Below are 6,000 nucleotides of genomic sequence, written 5' to 3'. Positions count from 1 at the left end.
TGAAGTCTCAAAACTAAAATTTTATATTTTATTAGACGCGCATTGACCTAACTAACATTTAAGATAAAACATTTCGCAAAAACTTTCAGTAAAACAAAAGTTACAGCAAATTTTTATTCTGGGTTTAATTAGGTCACGTGATATTTTTGGCCAATGCTATTGAATACAAATTTTTTGAAAAAAATTAAAAAATTTAAATCGAAAAATAATTGTTCTGCTGGGACTGCACGGGTCCAATAAACGTGTTTACAAAATATTTTTTGAAAATATTAATATTCATAAAAGTTATGACACTTTTATTAAAAATTGATGAAGTCTCAAAACCTAAAATTTTATATTTTATTAGACGCGCATTGACCTAACTAACATTCAAGATGAAACATTTTGCAAAAATTTTCAGTAAAACAAAAGTTACAGCAAATTTTTATTCTGGGTTTAATTAGGTCACGTGATATTTTTGGACAATGATATTGAATACAAATTTTTTTAAAAAAATTAAAAAATTTTAAATCGAAAAATAATTGTTCTGTTGGAACTGCACGGGTCCAATAAACGTGTTTACAAAATATTTTTTGAAAATATTAATATTCATAAAAGTTATGACACTTTTATTAAAAATTGATGAAGTCTCAAAACCTAAAATTTTATATTTTATTAGCCGCGCATTGACCTAACTAACATTCAAGATAAAACATTTCGCAAAAATTTTCAGTAAAACAAAAGTTACAGCAAATTTTTATTCTGGGTTTAATTAGGTCACGTGATATTTTTGGCCAATGCTATTGAATACAAATTTTTTGAAAAAAATTAAAAATTTTAAATCGAAAAATAATTGTTCTGCTGGGACCGCACGGGTCCAATAAACGTGTTTACAAAATATTTTTATTAAATATTAATATTCATAAAAGTTATGACACTTTTATTAAATATTGATGAAGTCTCAAAACCTATAATTTTATATTTTATTAGACGCGCATTGACCTAACTAACATTCAAGATAAAACATTTCGCAAAAATTTTCAGTAAAACAAAAGTTACAGCAAATTTTTATTCTGGGTTTAATTAGGTCACGTGATATTTTTGGCCAATGATATTGAATACAAATTTTTTGAAAAAAATTAAAAAATTTTAAATCGAAAAATAATTGTTCTGTTGGAACTGCACGGGTCCAATAAACGTGTTTACAAAATATTTTTTGAAAATAATAATATTCATAAAAGTTATGACACTTTTATTAAAAATTGATGAAGTCTCAAAACCTAAAATTTTATATTTTATTAGACGCGCATTGACCTAACTAACATTCAAGATAAAACATTTCGCAAAAATTTTCAGTAAAACAAAAGTTACAGCAAGTTTTTATTCTGGGTTTAATTAGGTCACGTGATATTTTTGGCCAATGCTATTGAATACAAATTTTTTGAAAAAAATTAAAAATTTTAAATCGAAAAATAATTGTTCTGCTGGGACCGCACGGGTCCAATAAACGTGTTTACAAAATATTTTTTTTAAATATTAATATTCATAAAAGTTATGACACTTTTATTAAAAATTGATGACGTCTCAAAACCTAAAATTTTATATTTTATTAGACGCGCATTGACCTAACTAACATTCAAGATAAAACATTTCGCAAAAATTTTCAGTAAAACAAAAGTTACAGCAAATTTTTATTCTGGGTTTAATTAGGTCACGTGATATTTTTGGCCAATGCTATTTAATACAAATTTTTTGAAAAAAATTAAAAATTTTAAATCGAAAAATAATTGTTCTGCTGGGACCGCACGGGTCCAATAAACGTGTTTACAAAATATTTTTTTTAAATATTAATATTCATAAAAGTTATGACACTTTTATTAAAAATTGATGAAGTCTCAAAACTAAAATTTTATATTTTATTAGACGCGCATTGACCTAACTAACATTTAAGATAAAACATTTCGCAAAAACTTTCAGTAAAACAAAAGTTACAGCAAATTTTTATTCTGGGTTTAATTAGGTCACGTGATATTTTTGGCCAATGCTATTGAATACAAATTTTTTGAAAAAAATTAAAAAATTTAAATCGAAAAATAATTGTTCTGCTGGGACTGCACGGGTCCAATAAACGTGTTTACAAAATATTTTTTGAAAATATTAATATTCATAAAAGTTATGACACTTTTATTAAAAATTGATGAAGTCTCAAAACCTAAAATTTTATATTTTATTAGACGCGCATTGACCTAACTAACATTCAAGATAAAACATTTTGCAAAAATTTTCAGTAAAACAAAAGTTACAGCAAATTTTTATTCTGGGTTTAATTAGGTCACGTGATATTTTTGGACAATGATATTGAATACAAATTTTTTTAAAAAAATTAAAAAATTTTAAATCGAAAAATAATTGTTCTGTTGGAACTGCACGGGTCCAATAAACGTGTTTACAAAATATTTTTTGAAAATATTAATATTCATAAAAGTTATGACACTTTTATTAAAAATTGATGAAGTCTCAAAACCTAAAATTTTATATTTTATTAGCCGCGCATTGACCTAACTAACATTCAAGATAAAACATTTCGCAAAAATTTTCAGTAAAACAAAAGTTACAGCAAATTTTTATTCTGGGTTTAATTAGGTCACGTGATATTTTTGGCCAATGCTATTGAATACAAATTTTTTGAAAAAAATTAAAAATTTTAAATCGAAAAATAATTGTTCTGCTGGGACCGCACGGGTCCAATAAACATGTTTACAAAATATTTTTATTAAATATTAATATTCATAAAAGTTATGACACTTTTATTAAATATTGATGAAGTCTCAAAACCTATAATTTTATATTTTATTAGACGCGCATTGACCTAACTAACATTCAAGATAAAACATTTCGCAAAAATTTTCAGTAAAACAAAAGTTACAGCAAATTTTTATTCTGGGTTTAATTAGGTCACGTGATATTTTTGGCCAATGATATTGAATACAAATTTTTTGAAAAAAATTAAAAAATTTTAAATCGAAAAATAATTGTTCTGTTGGAACTGCACGGGTCCAATAAACGTGTTTACAAAATATTTTTTGAAAATAATAATATTCATAAAAGTTATGACACTTTTATTAAAAATTGATGAAGTCTCAAAACCTAAAATTTTATATTTTATTAGACGCGCATTGACCTAACTAACATTCAAGATAAAACATTTCGCAAAAATTTTCAGTAAAACAAAAGTTACAGCAAGTTTTTATTCTGGGTTTAATTAGGTCACGTGATATTTTTGGCCAATGCTATTGAATACAAATTTTTTGAAAAAAATTAAAAATTTTAAATCGAAAAATAATTGTTCTGCTGGGACCGCACGGGTCCAATAAACGTGTTTACAAAATATTTTTTTTAAATATTAATATTCATAAAAGTTATGACACTTTTATTAAAAATTGATGACGTCTCAAAACCTAAAATTTTATATTTTATTAGACGCGCATTGACCTAACTAACATTCAAGATAAAACATTTCGCAAAAATTTTCAGTAAAACAAAAGTTACAGCAAATTTTTATTCTGGGTTTAATTAGGTCACGTGATATTTTTGGCCAATGCTATTGAATACAAATTTTTTGAAAAAAATTAAAAATTTTAAATCGAAAAATAATTGTTCTGCTGGGACTGCACGGGTCCAATAAACGTGTTTACAAAATATTTTTTTTAAATATTAATATTCATAAAAGTTATGACACTTTTATTAAAAATTGATGAAGTCTCAAAACCTAAAATTTTATATTTTATTAGACGCGCATTGACCTAACTAACATTCAAGATAAAACATTTCGCAAAAATTTTCAGTAAAACAAAAGTTACAGCAAATTTTTATTCTGGGTTTAATTAGGTCACGTGATATTTTTGGCCAATGCTATTGAATACAAATTTTTTAAAAAAAATTAAAAAATTTTAAATCGAAAAATAATTGTTCTGTTGGAACTGCACGGGTCCAATAAACGTGTTTACAAAATATTTTTTGAAAATATTGATATTCATAAAAGTTATGACACTTTTATTAAAAATTGATGAAGTCTCAAAACCTAAAATTTTATATTTTATTAGACGCGCATTGACCTAACTAACATTTAAGATAAAACATTTCGCAAAAATTTTCAGTAAAACAAAAGTTACAGCAAATTTTTATTCTGGGTTTAATTAGGTCACGTGATATTTTTGGCCAATGCTATTGAATACAAATTTTTTAAAAAAAATTAAAAAATTTTAAATCGAAAAATAATTGTTCTGTTGGAACTGCACGGGTCCAATAAACGTGTTTACAAAATATTTTTTGAAAATATTAATATTCATAAAAGTTATGACACTTTTATTAAAAATTGATGAAGTCTCAAAACCTAAAATTTTATATTTTATTAGACGCGCATTGGCCTAACTAACATTCAAGATAAAACATTTCGCAAAAATTTTCAGTAAAACAAAAGTTACAGCAAATTTTTATTCTGGGTTTAATTAGGTCACGTGATATTTTTGGCCAATGCTATTGAATACAAATTTTTTGAAAAACATTAAAAAAATTTAAATCAAAAAATAATTGTTCTGTTGGAACCGCACGGGTCCAATAAACGTGTTTACAAAATATTTTTTGAAAATATTGATATTCATAAAAGTTATGACACTTTTATTAAAAATTGATGAAGTCTCAAAACCTAAAATTTTATATTTTATTAGACGCGCATTGACCTAACTAACATTCAAGATAAAACATTTCGCAAAAATTTTCAGTAAAACAAAAGTTACAGCAAATTTTTATTCTGGGTTTAATTAGGTCACGTGATATTTTTGGCCAATGCTATTGAATACAAATTTTTTTAAAAAAATTAAAAAATTTTAAATCGAAAAATAATTGTTCTGTTGGAACTGCACGGGTCCAATAAACGTGTTTACAAAATATTTTTTGAAAATATTAATATTCATAAAAGTTATGACACTTTTATTAAAAATTGATGAAGTCTCAAAACCTAAAATTTTATATTTTATTAGACGCGCATTGGCCTAACTAATATTGAGAAGCTAAAAAAAACAAATAGTTTTGTTAGTACGATCACTAACTTAATTAAAAAAAAAATTTATTAACATGGGATCATATAATTCGTATAAAAATTATGACTGAATAACTTATTTGATTAAATATATTTGATATGATATATGTTAATAGAATTTTTTTTAAAAAGGTTACAACAATATATTACATCAATTAAAAAAATTCTCAATATATTTTTAAAAATTATTAAACAAATCCTTACTATATTTTTTGTTTTCAAATAATTGCTTGCTACTATAAAAAAAATTTTTACTGAATAAAAAAGAATTATTTTTTTAGTTATGCTACAATTATATTAGCTTATATTTAAAACAATGTTCTTGTTTGCTAAATAATGAATATTAGCCATTTGATTTTTCTACTAAATATATTACTTGTATATCTTTAAAGATGTCATTAATTAGTATAGTTTTATTTGTTTACGTATAAACTGTATTAAGGTTTAAAAGTTTAAAAAAGGCAAATAACAATAAAATACACAATTATTTGAAAATATGACCATAAAGAAATTAAATGCATTACGTATGGTCGATAACATTTGAATTGAAGTTAAGATGGTAGTTCTTGTTTGCAATAATATTGGCTTTGCACTTATTAAAACATAAGTTATTAGTTCGTGGCATCATTGGATAGTGACATCATAGGAGAATGACATCATTTGAAAGTAATTTTATCGGATAGTGTCATCACTCGACAGTGCCTTCATCAGAGAATAACTTCACAAGTTTTTATGTCCACGAAACCCAAAAAAACTTGATATTTAAGATGTTTAGATTATATATAGTATTTTTTTCATTAACAGGGTATAAACAAATGTCCTATCTAATACATTATTCAAATAAAGTTCTATATCAGCTTTTTTAATATTGAGGATAAACGAATAATAAAGACAGGATGTCAGATTTTTTCCCGCTCAGTTCT

This window comes from Corella eumyota, chromosome 7, assembly GCF_963082875.1.
Source record: "Corella eumyota chromosome 7, kaCorEumy4.1, whole genome shotgun sequence".
NCBI lineage: Eukaryota > Metazoa > Chordata > Ascidiacea > Phlebobranchia > Corellidae > Corella > Corella eumyota.
The sequence above is the reverse complement of the archived record's forward strand: the minus strand, read 5'-3'. Positions refer to the sequence as shown.